Source organism: Nicotiana sylvestris, chromosome 6 (assembly GCF_000393655.2).
Source record: "Nicotiana sylvestris chromosome 6, ASM39365v2, whole genome shotgun sequence".
Taxonomy (NCBI): Eukaryota; Viridiplantae; Streptophyta; class Magnoliopsida; order Solanales; family Solanaceae; genus Nicotiana; species Nicotiana sylvestris.
In genome coordinates, this window is record NC_091062.1 from 98,112,027 (window position 1) to 98,119,424 (window position 7,398).

Below are 7,398 nucleotides of genomic sequence, written 5' to 3' on the forward strand. Positions count from 1 at the left end.
TACCGAACATATAAGTTCAAAACACTTGCTCACATAATCAGCACCCCGGTGTTCAAGCCATAGGCAATGATCCGGCCTCAAGTCCTCCCGACTGGCCTAACATCAAACTCACAGAGATTACACCTCGCCCATCGATCGGGGAATTACAAGCCATCAAGGCACATCTAATACTGAGCATTCGTTCGCGCATACAAATATGTGGAAGGAACTGTAAAAGTTACTTTTTCAAGCTGAATCAAGGAGGCACGATTAAGAATTCAAGAATATGAAGTTTTTCCTAAAGGTTCTGCAGCCTCCCGAGGATAAGTCCAGACGTCTCCATACCGATCCGCGAGACTCTACTAAACCAGCTCATGACTCGCGAGACCTAGTAACCTAGGGTCTGATACCAACTTGTCACGACCCAAAATCCCAACCCGGTAGTGATGACGCCTCTCGTGAGGACAAGGCCAGCCAATCAACAAAACAGTACATCTCTTTATAATTACTTAGCAGGAATAAGTCTAAATCATGGGCAATATAATCTTAAATGCGAAATAAACGTGATAGAACAAGGAAAACCATCCCAACTCAGCCCGAAATCGGGGTGTCACAAGTCATGAGCTACTACAGAGTTTACTAATATTTTACAAAGTCTGGAATTATCATAAATAACAAAGATAAGGGAGAAAACGGGGCTGCGGACGTCAACAACTACCTCGTTACTCCTAGTCACCGCCTGGCCTGGAAAAAATCGGCGCTCATGAGCGAACTCAGCTCTGCCTGTATCTGCACACATGGTGCAGGGAGTAATGTGAGTACTCCGACCCAGTGAGTAATAAAAATAAATAACGACTGAAAACATGAAATCTCATAACGGCACAATATAGCGCTATCCCAAGCAGTAAAATCAGTTATACAGTAAAATAGTGAGTATCAGATAATTCTTCTTTTAAAACAGTAAAGACAAATAATTTCCACAGTAAGGATAAATCAAAAGCTTGCCCCTCGGGCTCAATATGTAAATCTCAGTATAGTATCAGCCCCTCGGGCTCACTCCCAACTCACCAGCACACAACATCAGCCCCTCGGGCTCACTCCCAACTCACCACACACAAGCAACGGCCTCTCGGGCCCACTCCCAACTCACCTGGGTACCCTGCGCTCACTGGGGGTGTGTACAGACTCCGGAGGGGCTCCTACAGCCCAAGCGCAATATCAATAGGCCTGAAAGCCTTCACACATCACACACGAGGCCTGAAAGCCTCCTCATATAACACTCGAGGCCTGAAAGCCTCCTCACATCACTCAACATATCCTCACGTATGGCCCTCGGCCTCAATCAGTCCAGAAAATAATCATAAGCCTCTTGGGCATCAGTAAAACAATAGTGCTCAGCTCAACAGCATTATAAATATCATTAAATCTCGAGTTGAGTATAAATGTAGCTGAGTTCACAAAATAATATAATTCAATTGGACTGAGTTCAAATAATATTTCAATTCGTGAGGAAAATAGTGATGTAAATTCACAAAAGATTTCAGATAATTGGCACGAAGCCCAAATATGGCAATAAGCCCAATCATAGTGAAAAACAATAAATCTTTATCAATTACGCGGTAAAAATATCAACTGGGATGGACCAAGTCACAATCCCCAATAGTAAATGACCCCGCGCTCGTCATACAACGCGTGTCTCATCTCAACATATCAGTATGTTGTGCAATCCGGGGTTTCAAACCCTCAGTGCATCATTTAAAATCATTACTCACCTCAAGACGGTCCAACGTCTACTCCGCTATGCCCTTGCCTCTCGAATTTACCTCTTCGCGCGTCGAATCTGGTCAAAACCACAACGAATACATTACAATAGGCTAAGGGAATATAACCCAATCGAAAAGACTCGAAAAATATCGAAATTCACGAAATTCGCAAAACCCGAGCCCCGGGCCCACTTCTCGAAAAATTACGAAATTCACATCACCGTATTCCTCGTCTCGCCACGAGTCCGTACATATCAAATTTACCAAAATCGGAGTTCAAATGACCCCTCAAATCTTCATTTAATTATTTTAAGTTTCAAGCCCTAAACCACCATTTTTGTCCATAAATTACTTGAGTTTTCAGCTCTAATCCATGTATTTAACTTGGAAATAAGTAGAAACAACTCACCTTTGATACTTGATGAAATCCCCCTTGAAATTCTCTCCAAAATAATCCAAGCCAAATGAAAGAAATGAAAGATATAAGCCAAATCCGTGTTTTAAAGAATCTGTCCGTGCTTCGTCGAGTTGTACCTTGCACTTGTGCTATACAAGTTGTACATCCTATTAAAATTTTCCCTTGTCGGACACCTTCTGCGTAAACACCCATAACGTCTTGTATAAATATCCAAATGACAAATGGTTTGAATATTTAAAAACTAGACTCGAAGATCTTTAATGTGATAGGTTGTACACCATATAACTCTTTATACATCCCGAGATATGAGCTTCTAAAGCGCATCCGTAAATTCTGTCGAAATCGCTTTACCAGCCATTTTCGATCCATCATAACTTTCTGATATAATATCCAAATCACAAATGGTTTAACTTTCTGAAAACTAGAATGTAAGGGCTACAACTTTCGTGTTTTGCAATTTTTCTGATTTCTTATAGATTACAGGATATGAGCTTCCAAACTGGACAACTCGCGCCTGAAATTTTCTGGGCACAGCAGAAGCCTAAAAATTTCTGCAATTTTTTTCAAGGATGAAATAGTCCGTTTAACCACCCAAAACTCACCCGAGGCCAGTGGGACCTCAACCAATCATGCCAACATATCCCATAACATCGTTCAAACTTGTTCCAACCTTCGTAACGCTCAAAACAACATCACAACACCAAATTCGCATCGGATTCAAACCTATGAACTTTGAAACTTCTAACTTCCACCTCCGATGCCGAAACACGTCAAAACTAGTCCGAATGATCTCAAATTTTGCAGACAAGTCCAAAATGACATAACGAAGCTACAGCAACTCTCAGAATTCCATTCCGAGCCTCGGATCAAAATCTTACCTATTAACCGGAATTCGCCAAAATACTAACTTTGCCGATTCAAGCTTAATTCTACACCGGTCATCACAAAAATATTCCGGACACACTCCTAAGTCCCAAATCACCTAACAAAGCTATCCGAACCATAAAATTTGCGTTTCGAGCGCTCTAACAGAAAAGTCAATATCTGGTTGACTTTTCCAACTTAAGCTTCCTCAAAAGAGACTAAGTGTCTCAAACCTTACCAAAATCATTCAGGAATGACTTCAAATTTTGCACACAAGTCACATTCGACATTACGGACTTGCCCCAACTTTCGGAATCGCATTCCGACCCCGATATCAAAATTTCCACTTCCGGTCGAATTTTCTCAAAAACCTTCAAATTTCTATATTTAGCCAAACGGCTCCAAAATGACCTACGGACCTCCGAATTCACTTCCGATCACGCTCCCAAATCCAGAATCACCATACGGAGCTACTCCCAGTCTCAGAATTCCAAACGGACATCAATAACACTGAAATGCATTTTAAGCCAATCTAATGCAATTTCTTCTAAAATGCTATCTTCCACAATAGGCGCCAAAACGCTCCCGGGTTATCCAAAACCCGATCCGGGCATACGCCCAAGTCCGAAATTATCATACGAACCTGCTGGAACCTTCGGATCCCAATTCCGAGGTCGTTTACTTAAAATTCCAATCCTAGTTCATTTCTTCAATTTTAAGCTTTCAAAATGAGAATTTCCATTTAGATTTGACTCCAAACTTCCTGAATTTTAATTCTGACCATACACACAAGTCAATATACCTGAGATGAAGCTGCTCATGGCCTCAAACTGCTGAATGACGCGCCGGAGCTCAAAACGACCGATCCTTAATAAAATATGGCTCAACTTAGCGGGAGTTAAGAATAAAATTAGAGCTTCGTGCTGATAACGTGTAATAAAATAAAAGTAATGCAGTAAAATGTAAATAAGAAGAGATAGAAAGAAGGGAGAAGTGTTTTCTTCTTTCACTTTGGTGTATTTTTCCATTGCAATTACATGGCCTTTTATAGGTATAAAAAGTAAAGATGATGGACATAAAGTAGGAAATTTAATCTTTAAGTTATTCACAACATAGGCATCTAATGTAGCATCCAATATAGTATCCAAAGTAGTATCCAATGTACAAACTATTCATAACAAAAAGAAAAAAAAAGGAGAAAATAGAGGAAGAAGGAAATAGAAAATAAAAGGAGAAAAGGGGACGAAAAAAGGATAGAAAAAAAAGAGGAAAAAAGAAGAAGAGCAAAAATAGGGATCATGTAGTAGAAATTTTTTGGCTTTCATTGGTATTTTAGAATTTATTTTAATACAATTATTCGGACGAAGTTCACATATATCCACTTTTGGGGCTACAATTAAAGTTATATACGTATTGCATAAAATTTGCAAAAAATTACCCTAATTGAATTTTTTATCTCTTTAATGCAACTTCAAAATCGGACTTGAAGTTCTTCTGTTTTTCTAATGTAACTTAGAAATATTAGATCTTAAGTAGTTCAATCTCTTCAATGCAACTTCAGATATCAGATATGAAGTTCTTCTATCTTTCTAATGCAACTTCAAAAAAATCGGATCTTAAGTAGTTCTATCTCTTAATGCAACCTCAGAAATCAGATCCTAAGTTTTTCTATCTTTCTCTAATGAACCTTCAGAAAAATCAGATCTTAAGCAGATCTATCTCTTCAATTCAACTTCAAAATTCGGATCTTAAGTTCTGAAACATTAACTTGTTCTTCGAATTTTAATAATTCAACACACAATTGAACGCTCAAATCTACTCCAAATGAGCTCCAATTTAAAACATTACTTTCAAATATCATAAATAACATAGCTCAATTATCAAATTATCAAAACAACGACAAATTATTTTAAAACTAAGAAGAAGAAGAAACTGTAAACACAACCTACAATGGTGTTTTGTAACTAAGAAGAAGTAGAAGAAGAAAAGAAGAAAAGAAGAAAAGAAGAAAAGAAGAAGAAATCAAACTGCTCCTGAATTTATGCTGAGAAGAAGAAAACAGCAGCGAAGCTCCTGAATACATGTGACAAGAATACAAGACGAAGAGAAAAACGTTTTTGAAGTTATCCAAAATTTAGTACCGGTGAGACTTCTTTTAAAAATGAGTATAAATTAGATGGTGGTGAAAAACTAAGGCGCCAATGAAACTTTTGCTTATTAATCCTAAAAGAAAATAAGTTTCAAGACGACCTACTTCTCTTTTGCTCCACATAGTTGCAGAACAATTGGATTAGTTTCCAACGAATCTTTGAGCCCATTAAACATGTGGGACATGTTTTTATCATTAATTACTTGCAGTTGTATTCCCAGTAATTTTATGATTTGATGATGTAATTTTTTTTATGTCATCAATATATAGGGATAATATATAATTACACTATTGGGGTTGTCACACTTTGCTAGAGGCACACCCTTTTATTTTGCGGAACCCCCTGACAACTTTGAACTGATATCATTATCTCACTCCCAGCCCATATGATACGGAGAGTGTATATCACTTGCTTAAAGAGAGTGAGGGGATTAAAAATAAAATTAAAAATTGAATTTTTTGCAAGATTTTTTATTTAAATGTAATTTTTTACTTTTCTTTCTATTTTGTTTTACTTTTCCTCGTCATTTTCCTTTCCTTTTTCTTTTCTTTCTTCTCTTCTTCCTTCTTCTTTAATAACAACAGTCCCTTCTCCCACCACTTCACTGCCTCCATCTACACCAAACCCACCAGAATTTCTTCAAAAAAAATTATACTCCATATATTTATCCATTAAATCACACCCACCACCACTTTGATTGCCACAATCTCCACCACTTTGATTAAAAAAAAAAAGCTTAGGATATTAAAAAAAAACAGCTTAATAGAAATCATCTCCAGTACATTTTCCTCCAAAACTCTTTCGTTTCATCCTAAAAGTCATCTCCAGTATATTTTCTCTTCTCTTCTTTTTCTTTTTTCTTCTTCTTATTTTTTGCCGGAAACAATGGTGATTCCGGTAACACTTTAAACAATGGGGATATTTAATATAAAAAAGAAGATGAAGAAATAGCTGGGGAGATTGGATGTAGAGAGAAAAAGAAGAAGCCAAAAATAGAAAATTTTGAAATTAAAAAACCAAACACAAGAACTAATCAGCTGGGGTAAGGGATAGCTTGGGAGCGCTAGGACGAAAAAGGAGGCTTGTTGGTATGGGGTGGGGGTTGGGGATAAAGAAAAGGAAAAAAGAAAAAGAAAGGGAAGATAAACTAAATAATAATAAATAAAAAAGGAAATTATGTAGTTTAAAAACACTTGTCACAATATGATTGGTGCGTGTCATACGTCATTTTAATTGAAACTGGTATTAGTTACCGGAGGTGGTATTTATTATATTTCTATAACGATCGCGTGAGGTCAACCGCGATCCCGTAGGTCTGAGCAGTGAAGACATCACGTTCGCATGGGGAGCTACGCATTCGCGTAGTACAAATCTAGGGGCAAGCGAAGTTGTTCTTCGCGATCGCGAGGGAGTTTATGTGATCGCGATTAAGGTCGTATCTGGGCAGAATTTAAAGTTCAAATCGAGGAGTTTAGTTCATAACTCAAAATTTGGATTGAGAGCTCGGTAGGAGGCGAAATTTGGAGAGATTTTCGGAGGAAGTTTGTGGGTAATGATTCCTAACTCCTTTTTGATTATAACTCATTAATCTAAACATGAATTCATCATCTAATTTCGGATTTGGGGTGAAAAAATTAGAAAAAAGTTGAGAAAAGTTCTTAGGCCTAATTTTGGAATTTTGATCAAGATTTTGGTATCGGATTTGAGTGAAATTAGTATGGTTAGACTCCTGAGTGAATGGGTGTTCATAATTTGTGACTTTTACCCGATTTCGAGACGTGGGTTCGGAGAGTATTTTTTGGGCGTTTTTCTATTTTCTTGCCTTAACTTCAATTTCATTAGCTAAATTAGTTGTTTGTAATTGTATTTACGTTGTGATATTAATTTGATTAGATTTGGGTCACCCGGAGTTGGATAATCGTAGCAAGAGCATGATATCAGATTGATTTTGAGTTGGTTCGAGGTAAGTGGCTTGCCTAACCTTGTGTAGGGGAAACTCCCCTTAGGGTTTTGGTATTGTTGTTATAAAAGTGTCGTGTACGTGAGGTGACGAGTGCGCACACGTGCTAATTATTGAAAAACTCTGTTTTCATTAAGTAAATATTTGTGTTTTCTTTTAATTGAGCAATACTTGTACTTGAAGTTTTCTGTGTAGCTTAGGAAAGCATGACTATATGACTTAACATCGGTATCTGCTTTAACTGCTTACTTGGATTCTGTGCAG

The 7,398-nt window shown here is 37.5% G+C and overlaps 1 long non-coding RNA gene across 1 annotated transcript; it reads right to left on the bottom strand.

The window, feature by feature from the left end:
* Positions 1-508: 508 nt before the first annotated feature.
* On the bottom strand, positions 509-2,238 carry LOC138870032 (uncharacterized). The gene is made up of 3 exons (XR_011400224.1): positions 2,152-2,238; positions 1,752-1,819; positions 509-768 (listed from the first exon to the last, which is right to left on the bottom strand). It is a non-coding gene; the product is annotated as an uncharacterized lncRNA (long non-coding RNA).
* Between the last annotated feature and the right edge of the window lie 5,160 nt (positions 2,239-7,398).